At 36.8% G+C, this 13,157-nt stretch overlaps 1 protein-coding gene across 1 annotated transcript in view; it reads right to left on the bottom strand.

The window, feature by feature from the left end:
* LOC142871954 (lipoxygenase homology domain-containing protein 1-like) overlaps positions 1–13,157 on the bottom strand; it is a 63,475-nt gene that overhangs the window by 31,770 nt on the left and 18,548 nt on the right. The gene's annotated exons all lie outside the window — the stretch shown is intronic.

Raw genomic sequence — 13,157 nt, 5'->3', positions numbered from 1 at the left:
TGTCAACAGATGTGAGCCAGTAAAGGATTCAGCTAGAAAATTTCAACAAATTGCTAAAGGCTGTGAGCTAGTGTAAGGGTTTGCACTCTCTTGCAGACTTTTCCCAGGAACCCTACCAGGCACTTGCAGGAAAGACTGGAGAGACCACCGAGAGAAATTCCTTCCTGGTGTTGGCTAGGGGTAGGAATAGCAACCAATGCTCAAACTCTGAAACCTATCTCCTTTATCTCTCCTATTGAACAAAAGATTTAATCTTCAGAGAGAAGAGCAACAAAAACTGTCCCTGGGGGTACCAGTGGAAATCCATTGCAACAGGGGCAGGGAAACATGAAAAACAAAAGCATCTGATCCTAGGGGAGTGGCAAGAATCCATGCTAGGTCCACTACTTCTGGAGGAGGGTTAGGAATACTTCTGAAGGTCACATTCCCCCAGACTCAGGTTCACAGTGTCTGTCTAAAACTGTGGCTCAATCAGAATATCAGAGAACATACCACTTCCCTACCCTCTCACCTTGATATTAACAAGTGTTGAGTAAAAATAACAGTAGAATGCAGCTGGTATAGCTGCAACAGATAGACCAGAAGGGCCAAGCCAGGTAGAGAGACCCACGCTAACTGGGAAGCAAATATTGAAGCAAAATCTGTCTAATTACACTACATCCTAAACATAAGGTATTGCTAAAGGAATGTGAAGACACACTGGGGTTAACCATAACAACATATTCCTTTAAACTCAGACCAACTACTGGTTACATTAACACAAACTCCTATACCAAATGCCAATCAGAAGGAAGGTGTGCTTACCTCCAAGTATAAACAATATTTGTCTCACTATCTACTGTCCTGTACAACATACCTAATTTCAAAAAAAAATTGCAAGGCAAGAAAATTATGATCTGAAAAATCAAAGCAATAATCAAGGCCAGATTAAGATATGACATGACGTTTAAAAACTATCAAATACGCGCCCGCAGTTTGGAGACACCGCGCAGAGCCTCCCGGGAGGCATTCTCCAGGCTTTCCCATTGCCCCAAACCAGCTGAACTGTTCCTGCTTCTGGAGAGGGCAGCTTCTTGAGCTCCCAGCACTCTGCTGAAGCAGTAGCGAGTGGGAGAGGGTCCGAACCCAGAAGCTGCTTCCCAGCTCTGCCTCACCGCTCCTTAGCATGGAAATGCTGAGGTGGGCTGCCCTGGTAGTGAACTCAGTCTTCCCCTCTGCCCTAACCTGGCAGGTGGACTTGGAAGCTGAATTTATAAGGGTGGAAAGTTCAGAGTGGTGCTTTGTTCGGTAGCTATCTCACAAGTTTGAACCGGGGTGGTTTCTTGCTGTACTCAGCTGTTGGCATTCTGTGCCCAGAGAGCAGAGCCTATCTTAGCAAGGCGGAGAAGCGAAGAAGGGTGCTATACCTGAGGACTCGAGGAACCCTTGGGAGAGGTAAGACATTCACTTAACACTGAGATACCAGTATATCCTATTTGGAGGCTTAGAGCACAATACAAAGATCTTGGGATATATTGATAACTGACTCCTTCCCACAAAACACAGAGAACAAAAGAAAGAATAAATTCAGTGCTTAACACAGTGCCTCCCACTTCAACCTAGTGGTGGAAACTGGTCTCCATCTCACTAATGTGAACAATCCCTTGGGTATCTAAGCAAGGGACCCAAACCACTAAACTCTGTGGACAGAAGGTGAAGACATCAGGTCAAAGATAACCCAACAGGCCCAAACTCCTCTGAGACAATACAGGACCAGAACATATCCTCCCCAGCTCTTCCAGGGATCATTCCTTTAGAACCCAAGAACATAGCTCATAATTGACTTCCAGCACCTCTGGTCCTCAACAAAGTATCCAGATGAGGAAGAACCAGCAAAACACATCAGGAATCATGAAAGATCAGAGAGAAAACTCACCTCCAAAAGAAAATACTCATTCTCCACCAACTGACACCAACTTACATGATATGATTAGACTAACAGAGGAAGAATTATGAATATGGATTGTTAAAAAGCTCAACGGAATAGAAGAGAAAATACAATCCCAACATAGAGAAACAACAAGAACAATCCAGGAAATTAATGAAAAATTCTCCAAAGATATTGAAGTTATTCAGAGAAACCAAGCAGAAATTCTGACAATGAATGAAACATTCAAGGAACTCCATAATACAGTGGAAAGCCTCAAAAACAGGATAGATCATGCTGAGGAAAGAATCCCAGAGCTTGAAGATTATACCTACATGCTAAACAAATCAGATGAAGAAAGTGTGCACAGAAACAAGAGACAAGATCAAAGTTTACAGGAAGTATGGGATTATGTTAAAAAGTTGAATCTCAGAATGATTGGCATTCCAGAAGGGGAAGAGGAACATTCACAGGGTAGGAAAACTTATCTTACAGCATACTGGAGGAAAATATGCCGGGCCTAGCTAGAAATCTGGATATCCAAATTCAAGAACCGCACTGAACTCCTGGGAGACACAATGTGAATAGGCAATCACCTCGTCATGTAGTTATTAAGCTGACCAGAGTAAATGTGAAAGAAACAATCCTCTGTACGGCAAGGCGTAAACAACAAATAACCTATAAAGGAAAGCCTATCAGACTAATCACCGACTTCTCATCTGAAACTTTACAAGCCAGGAGGGAATGAGTACCTATCCTTAATTTTCTAAAACAGAACAAAGCTCAACCTAGAATTCTTTATCCAGCAAAATTACGTTTCATCTATGAGGTTGAAATAAAGTCCTTCTTAGACAAGCAATTGCTGAAGGAATATGCAACGACCAGACCAGCACTACAGGATATACTGAGACCTGCCTTCCACAGTGAACAGGGGAATAGATATTCCTCAAATGAAATTCTCAAAGAATTAAAGTCTAGATCTCGAACTCCATGATGGCTCAAGTGCTAAGTCAAAGCAACAGGACTTCACCCATCAATATGAACAGAAATCTTCCTCCAATTTCAATCCTCTCAATAAATGTAAATGCTTTCAACTGTCCTCTGAAGAGACATAGGCTGGCAGAGTGGATAAAATTCCACAAGCCTAGTATTTGCTGTCTACAGAAAACACACCTAAACCATAAAAATGCCTCCCGGCTGAAGATCAAGGGATGGAAAACTATCATCCAGGCAAACGGAAATCAAAGGAAAGCAGGATTTGCTATATTATTTGCAGACAGCATTAGATTTAAATTAACAAAAATAAAAAAGGATAAAGAAGGCCACTTTATAATGGTGAAAGGGAAGATCCCACAAGAAGATCTAACAATTCTTGATATTTATGCTCCCAATGCAGGAACACCCAATTACATAAAGCAAACCTTTTCTGAGCTAAAAACCACTTTAAACAATACTACCATAGTAGCAGCGGACTTCAATACATCATTAAATGAACTGGATACAGAAAATCCAAACAGAAATTCAGTAAAGAAATAAGGGACCTAAACAAAGCTATTGACCAGAAAGGTCTGACTGATCTATACAGAACATTTCACCCAAATAAGTTGAATTTACATTCTTCTCAGTAGCCCATGGATCCTTCTCAAAATTTAATCACACACTAGGCCACAAAGCAGATCTCAAAAAATTCAAGAAAATAAGAATAATACCCTGTGTCTTCTCTGACCATAGTGGTATAAAATTAGAGTTCAACTCTAACAGAAATACATACCACATCACTAAGTCATGGAAACTGAACAACCCACTGTTGAATGACTATTGGGTCAAAGAAGAAATTCAGAGGGAAATCAAGAATTTCTTCGAACAAAATGACAATGGAGCCACATCTTACCAAAACCTTTGGGATACAGTAAAAGCATATCTGAAAGGAAAACTAATAGCAATAAATGTTCACATCCAAAAAACAGAAAGATTAGACACGAACAACCTAATGAATAGACTCAAGGAATTGGAAAAAGAAGAGCAAACCAATTCTAATCCTGGCAGAAGAAAAGAAATATCTAAGATCAAAGCTCAACTAAATGAAATGGAGAATAAGAGAATTATATGAATGATCAACAAAACCAGAAGCTGGTTTTTCAAAAAGATCAACAAAATTGACAGCCCTCTGGCTAGGCTGACAAGTACTCAAAGGGAAAGGACTCTAATAATCTCAATAAGAAATGAAAAAGGAGAGATCACAACAGACTCCACAGAAATACAAAACATTATGTTTGACTACTATAGAAATCTATATGCCCAAAAACTACAGAATGAAGACCAAATGGACAGATTCCTGGACTCATACAACCTCCCTAAGTTCACCCAGGAGGTAACAGAGTTCTTGAACAGACCAATCACATGCTCAGAAATTGAGGCAGTAATTAAAAACCTCTCCAAACAGAAAAGTCTCGGGCCAGATGGCTACACTTCAGAGTTCTACCATTTAAGGACGAACTCCTACCTATACTACAGAAGCTATTCCACACCATTGAGAAGGATGGTATTCTGCTAACCCATTCTAAGAAGCCAATATCACATTGATATCAAAGCCAGGAAAGGATACAACAAAAAAAGAAAATTACTATATCCCTCATGAATATAGATGCAAAAATCCTAAACAAAATTTTAGCAAATAGAATTCAGCAGCACATCAAAAAAATAATTCACCATGACCAAGTGGGATTTATTCAACATACGCAAGTCTATAAATGCAATCCACTTTATAAATAAAGTCAAGAACAAAGACAATATGATTCTGTCAATAGATGCAGAAAAAGCATTTGATAAAGTCCAACATACCTTTATGATAAAAACTCATAACAAAATAGGCATAGACGGCCCATACCTTAAATTTATCAAATCCATTTATGACAAACCAATGGCTAACATCATTCTAAATGGGGAAAAATTGAAATCATTCCCCCTTGGAACTGGAACTAGACAAGGATGCCCACTTTCTCCCCTCCTATTCAACATAGTGCTCGGAGTCCTAGCTATAGCAATCAGGCAAGAGAGAGGTATTAAGGGCATCCAAGTCAGAACAGATGTGATCAAACTCTCATTCTTAGCCGATGATATGATATTATATCTAGAAAACCCCATGGATTCATCCAAGAGATTCCTAGATTTGATAAATGAATTCGGTAAAGTTTCAGGGTATAAAATCAATACACACAAATCAGAAGCATTCATATATGCTAAGAAACATCAACCAGAAACTCAAATCAAAAACGCCATACCCTTTACTATATCCCCCCCCAAAATTAAATACCTAGGAATATACATAGCGAGAGATAAGAAAGATTTATACAAGGAGAACTACGAAAGACTAAGAAAAGAAATTGCAGATGATTTAAACAGATGGAAAAATCTATCATGTTCATGGCTTGGTAGAATCAATATTGTTAAAATGTCAATATTACCTAAGGTGATCTACAGAATCAATGCAATCCCCATCAAAATACCACCAGCATTCTTTACAGATCTAGAAAAATAGTTCTTCGCTTTGTATGGAACCAGAGAAAACCACGCATAGCCAAAGCAATCTTAAGTAAAAAGAACAAACTGGGAGGGATCAGTCTTCCTGACTTCAAGCTGTACTATAAAGCAATAATAGTTAAATCTGCCTGGTATTAGCTCAAGAACAGAAACATCGATATCTGGAATAGATCTGAGATTCCAGCGATGAAACCATCTGTATACGGTAACCTAATCTTTGATAAAGCAGACAAAAATATACTATGGGGAAAAGATTCTCTCTTTAATAAATGGTGCTGGGAAAACTGGTTAGCAACATGCAGAAGAGAGAATCAGGATCCCAACCTCTCACCTCTCACAAAAATTCACTCAAGATGGACAACAGACCTAAACCTAAAGCATGAAACTTTAAGAAACCTAGAAGAAGATGTTGGGAAAATCCTATCAGATATTGGTCTAGGCAAAGAATTTATGAGGAAGACCCCCAAGGCAATCACTGCAACATTAAAAATAAACAAATAGGATCTGATCAAATTAAAAAGTTTCTGCACTGCCAAGGAAATGATCATTAGAGCAAATAGACAACCCACAGAGTGGGAGAAAATACTTGCTCTCTACACTTCAGATAAAGGTCTAATAACAAGAATCTATCTAGAACTTAAAAGAATAAACAAGAAAAATCAAACAACCCCATCAAGAAATGGGCAATGGAAATGAACAGAAACTTCTCCAAAGAAGACAGAATAATGGCCTACAAACATATAAAAAAATGTTCAATATCTTTAATCATTAGAGAAATGCAAATCAAAACCACAATGAGATACCACCTAACCCCAGTGAGAATGGCCTGTATCAGGAAATCCCAAAACAACAAATGCTGGCGAGGATGTGGAGAGACAGGAACACTCTTACACTGCTGGTGGGACTAAGAAATGATAGTGAGCTAGCACCGTTTATGCTATCCTGGATTAAGCTTAAGCCCATAATTCAAAGTGAGATGACACAAGACCTGGAAAATGGGCTACACGTCTACTCACCATCAAATCGGTATTGACAGACTAAAACTATGGTGCTCAAAAACTGGTAGTGTTCAACAGGGATTTGGAGGGGGGGGATCCAATCTTAAGGATGTGATGAGCATTGTGGTGGGGAAGGCATTACCTCTAACCCTTTTTAGGGAGAGGCAAAGATACATACTGTAACCAAAATGTCTAAAAAAACAAAATCTGTTATTGAGAGGTGGGCAGGTGGAAGGGGGGAGGAGGGGAAGGGTATGCACTTACATGGTGGGTACAGCACACACCACTTGGAGGCTGGGCACGCTTGAAGCTCTGGCATGGCAGGGTGGGGGAAGGGGGGTAGGGACAAGATATGTAACCCCAACAATATTTGTACCCCCATAATATGAGGTAATAAAAAAAAGATTGCAAAAAAATAAAAAATAAAAAAAATCTATCAGATAAGGAATTTAACATAACTATGATTAATATGCTAAAGCCTCTAATGGAAGCTAGGAACAATATACAATGTCAGATAGGTAATTTCAGTAAAACAATTAAAAAGAGGGACCAAAGAAAATTCTAGAAAGCAAAAATACAGTAAAGATGAAGAATTCCTTTGACAGAGTCATTGGTAGATTCAACATGGCCAAGGAAAGACTCAATGAATGTTCAGATAGGTTAACAGAAACACAGAGAAAAAAACATTGAAAAATGTATAGAACAGAGCATCCAAGAGCTGTGGGATGATGCCAGTCTTAAATATGCACATCTAGAATCTTGAAAAGAGAAGAAAGAGAACAGGACATGAGAAATACTTGAAAAAGATAATGATTACAACTTTTAAAAATTAGATTTAGAAACCAAACCACTGATTGAAGAAGCTCACAGAGCAGGGTAAATACTATAACACACACCCCTAAGCACATAATATTTAAACTTCTACAAACTAAAGACAAAGAGAAAACCTTGAAGGCAGCCAGAGAAAAAGACACATTATGAACAGACAAGAATAAGAATCACATTGGGCTTCTCAGAATAAATGCAAATGGAAGACTATGGAGTGACACGTTCAAAATGCTAAAGAAAAAAACACTGGCAGTCCAGAATTTTATACTCAGTGAAAATATCATTTAAAAATGAAAGATAAATAAAAATTTTCTCAAACAATAACTGATGAAATTCATTTCAAACAGACTTATTCCACAAAAAATGTTGAAGGTAGTTCTTCATATAGAAGGACTATGGTATAGGCCAGAAACCCTTATCTACACAAAGAAAAGAAGATTGTCATAAATGGAATAAAAATAAAATAAAATGTTCTTTTTTTTCTCATTTTTAATTCTCTAAAACATAACTGTTTAATGCAAAATCAGTAATTATATATTGTGTATTTATACATATGTAAAAGCAAAATATATGACAATAATGGTATAAGAGATGGGAAGTAGAAATTAGGATTATTCTATGACCCTTATACTCCACATGAGGTGGTATAATATTATTTGAAGGGAGACTCAGATTATTTTAAAAATACATACTCTAAGCCACAGGGAAGCCACCAAAAAGTTTTTTTTAAAAAAGATATAAAAAGTAGTATACATAATGTCAATAAAGGAAATAGAACTGATTCATTAAAAAAAAGTTCTATTAAACCCAAAAAAGACAGAAAAAGGAAAGAAAGAACAAATGAAACAAATAGAAAACAACTAGCAAGATATAGATTTTGTTCCAACTGTATAAGAATCACTTCAAATGTGGTGTAAACATAGTGAAATGACAGAATACAAGGTAGGATAAAAAAAGCAAGACCCAATTCTACACTATCTACAAGAAATCCACTTTAACTATAAAGACATAGATAAATTATAAATATCCATAAATTTTCTTAAAAAGTAAAAACTTTTGTCATGATATTTGTAAAAAGTAGGTTTAAATAAATGTTTTTTGAATAAATATATTTGGAATAGTGTGAGATTTATTTCTTCATTAATTAAAATTAAAAATTATTACCAAATATATATAGCATTAAAACCATTCACTACATAGCTTTCTATCATTTTATTTTTATACTGTTGTAGCAAGTAACATCACCAAGGCATTTCAGGAATCTATCTTTAAAAGAAAATACTTTTTCTAATGAATTAACATAATGTTAATTCAAAATGTATAAATACATTTATTTTTACAATCCTATTATTTATAGGTTATGCTGTATGAAAAACCAAATCCAAAAAAGGCTGAATACAATAATTGTATATAAAATATTAGCACTTTTTGCTATCATAGGCCTATAGAAAAAGATGTACCAAATATTGTATATGCTAACATTATATATGTTAAGAGAAGATAAGGATAAAAATAGAAACTGATATAAATATACATGTATATGTGATGTTGTCAAGCCAGGATAAGAACAACTTTATAATTTATTTTTCTTCTTTAAACAGCAACCAAAAATATGAAGAATGTTTCCTATATATATTATAATAATTAAAATACTTTGGCCAGGTGCGGTGGCTCACGCCTATAATCCTAGTACTCTGGGAGTCTGAGGCAGGAGGATTGCTTGAGCTCAGGAGTTCACGACCAGCCTGAATAAGAGTGAGACCCCATCTCTACTATAAATAGAAAGAATTTAGCCAAACAACTAAAAATAGAAAAAAATTAGCCAGGCATGGTGGTGTGTGCCTGTAGTCCCAGCTACTTGGGAGGCTGAGGCAGGAGGATCACTTGAACCCAGGAGAGGTTTCTGTGAGCCAGGCTGACTCCACGGCACTCTAGCCCAGGAAAGAGAGGGAGACTGTCTCAAAACCCAATAAATAAATAAAGTAAAAATAAAAAATAATTAAAATATTCTGAGGACAAATCATTTCACATTCATGTAGCTCAATATGTGCTAAGACTACCAATGCCCTCAAAATACATCTGAGCATAATGATATTTTTCTCTGTCCTCTTGTACCTAAAAGTCACTTGAGCTATAAGTGCAATTTATTAATTGGTCTAACCTGCATGATATAATTTTTGAATTTTTGATAATCAAGTTCCAGGAAATAGATAATAGAACTCAAAAGATTCAGCAATGTGAGGACTTCAATTTCCTTTTATTTTCTTAATAAATACTTGGCATCTACATATACTTCCTAATCTATCACTTTCTTTATTCATTATCTTGGGCAAATGGAATTTCATGGATAGAAATATTGCTGGTCTCTCCTATATCTTCAAAATCAGACCATCTGGGAGGAGCTCCTGCTATATGCATAGCCAGTTCTATAATGTGATGCATGTGTTCCCAAAAATCTTCATACTGCAAAATTGTACAATAAAAATCACAGGCTTATTGGGCAAAAATGAGGTGGTTGGGGAACAACATTCAAAAGCTTCATTGGTAGGAGGAATAAAAAATATAGAAACCTAATAAAAATGGTAGCACAGTTTTACACATATTACTGGTTAAGAAATATATAAATACTATTTAATACAATAAATGTGGTACTTTACCCAGAAATAACAAGAAGTCTGCTTGTGGAAGGGGTATGGAAAGAATTGTAGCTTGTGAATTACTGTCAAGTGGTAGAAGAAGGGTAATCTGAAATTGGAAGGACATTCTAACACCAGATGTGAATAAGTACGGTTCATAACATATGCAGGGAACTGAGGTAGCTGGTTGACGTCTGAGGGGTGTGTGCGCGAACGCAGTTTCGATAGTACTATGCAACCAGGTTCAGCTGACTAGACTATTCTGTGCTCACCTAGTGTTTCTCATGGACAACATGTGCATGAGTAAATATGAAATTCCACTTACATTCAAACTGTTCCTTAATATATGAATCATGTTAGAACACATTCACGTTTCCAACACAAGTATTATAGCCAAACTGATTGTACCTCATTTCTACCATAACAACTGTTATTACATCTATTTCTCATCCTAACTTTTAGTGCCAAAGATGATAAAGAGGTGTCCTCCTCTTTTATAAAATCTTTTCTTCCAAATATATCCTTGGTAGTGGTTAAATCAACAGATCTCTGACTGTTGAGGGATGTGACCATCTATCTTCAGTAATCTTACATGTAATGATTTCTCTGTACTGCCGCCTTCTGCTTCCTATGCAAAAGTGGATGACATTTCTCTTCCTGGAAAGAGCCCTTCGCTTTACCCTGTTGTACCCTCTCTCTGATAACCTATTTCTCTCTTTAATACATTTAAGCAGCAAGTGGCTGTATATCTAGAGCCACCATTTCTTTTTATGCCATGATAGATTCTATCATTTCCTATAATCTCTCTTAGCAAGATCAGAAAAATGGCTCTTTTGAAAAGCACAAATGCCCTCCTTGTTGGCATCTTATCCATCTTCTTTCCATTTTCATTCTCCATTTCTGTGCAGCATCTGACTGTTGATCATTATGTATTTGTTTCCTAGGCCTTCCATAAGAAAGCACCACACCCTGGGTGGCTTAAAATAAGAGAAATTTATTCTCTCACCATTCTTGAGGCTGGAAATAAATTTGAAATCAAAAGGTCAGTGAGGCCATGCTTCCTCTAAGACTCTAGAGAGAGCCCTTCCTTGCCTCTTTCTAGCTGCTGGTGGTGGCTGTCAATCTTCACATCCCGTGGCTTGCAGCTGCACCGGTGGAACCTCTGCCTCTGTCGTCAGTGGTGTTCTGCCTGTCGGTTTCTCTTCTCCTTTTGTGAAAGGATGCTGGTCATATGCGATCAAGGGCCTGCCCTATTCCAGTATAACTTCATGTTAATTTACATCTTAATTACATCTGTAAAGAGCCTGTTTCCAAATAAATTCCCATTCACAGGTACCAGGGGCTTGGACTTTACCATATCTTTTTTGGGGTGCATGGTTTATACCATAACAGTCACCTATATTTTCTTGAAACATTTTGTCCCTTTGCTTATCGAACACAATAAAAATACTTAAAGTTTTTTCAGTGTTTGCTATGTGCCCTCCTACGTGTGGAAAATTTTACACTGATTTTTTTTTTCCACTTTCAGGTCTATATGGATCTGAGCAATATATACTGATTTTATATATCCAAATAATCTTCACAAAAATTCTCTTAGGTACAATTATTTTTTACCATTTTACAGAGGATAAAATGATAAATAACTGCCCATAAACTCACAGATGATCAAGGAGCTAAAACCTGAACCCAGGATCTCCAATCCCAGCACTACCCAAAATAACTCCTTGGCTACCAACCCAGAAAAACAACTGATAGAATAATCAGGACTTACATAAAATGTAACCAAAATGTTTGTACCCTCATAATACCCTGAAACAAAAATTTAAAAATAAAATTTAAAAAAAAGAATAATCAGGACTTCACTGCTGATCTTAGAAAATGTGGTTTAAATAGTGATTGAATAAATCCCCAAACAGCAAAAGATTTGGGAGAGAATGGAAATAGAAAGAGGTAAAGTAACAAGTGTTGGTTAGTATTTTGAAGGTTTGCAAAGAAGAGAAGGAAAAAGTTTGGTACTTTAAGAATAGAGGCTGGGCGCGGTGGCTCACGCCTGTAATCCTAGCTCTCTGGGAGGCCGAGGCGGGCGGATTGCTCAAGGTCAGGAGTTTGAAACCAGCCTGAGCAAGAGCGAGACCCCGTCTCTACTATAAATACAAAAGAAATTAATTGGCCAACTAATACATATAGAAAAAATTAGCCGGGCATGGTGGCGCATGCCTGTAGTCCCAGCTACTCGGGAGGCTGAGGCAGTAGGATTGCTTGAGCCCAGGAGTTTGAGGTTGCTGTGAGCTAGGCTGATGCCACGGCACTCACTCTAGCCTGGGCAACAAAGTGAGACTCTGTCTCAAAAAAAAAAAAAAAAAAAAAAAAAAGAAAGAATAGAGTAAGGGTCATTTTAGAATGAGAAAAACATAAACCTGTTTGTACACTGAAAGCAAGGGGTAAATAGAATCATCCTGTAAATGCATGAAAGAATAAGGATGGCTGATAGAATGCAATCTTGAGAGACAGGAAAGGATGTGATCAAACTTCAAAATAAAGATGTTGATCTTTGTAAAGATATCAAGAGAGAGGGGTGGTTTTTTCTTTCATGTTTCAGCTTTACTAAATATCTAGCTTCTAGCTTAGAGTAGACATCAGCAAACACCCTTAATATTTCCTCCAACAAAGATTTTTGGCATCTTAAGGAATAGGCTATGCCACAATAAATAAATAAATAAATGGTTGATATCTGAGGCCGATAATGTTTTTGTTTTAATATTTAATGCTTCTGAGAAAATATAGCCCTTTTGAAGAATGATTACCTGTTTTTCATAGTATATGATACATTGGGTTTGGGGGTTTTATTATTTATTTTTCAAATTGCTTTTTATTATTTTCCAGCTTTATTGAGGCATAATTGATAAAAATTGTATACCTTAAAGATGTACAACATGATTCATTGATATATATATAGTGCAATTATTGCCACAATCAAATTTGTTAACTCTTCCACCACCTCACATAGTTAACTTTTTTTGTGGTGAGAACATATAAAGTCTACTCTCTTAGGAAATTGCAAGTATACAATACAATATAGTGTGATTAACTATAGTCACACTGTGCTGTACACTCAATCCCCAGGATTTATTCATCTTATAACCAAAAGTTAATATCCTTGACCAAAATCACATATTCCCCACCTCTTGACTCCTGGTAACCAGCATAATACTCTCTTTCTACTCATTCAATTTTTTTAGATTCCACATA

The sequence above is a fragment of the Microcebus murinus genome, chromosome 7 (assembly GCF_040939455.1).
Source record: "Microcebus murinus isolate Inina chromosome 7, M.murinus_Inina_mat1.0, whole genome shotgun sequence".
In the NCBI taxonomy this organism is placed as follows: domain Eukaryota; kingdom Metazoa; phylum Chordata; class Mammalia; order Primates; family Cheirogaleidae; genus Microcebus; species Microcebus murinus.
This window is presented reverse-complemented; position numbering and strand designations above follow the sequence as displayed.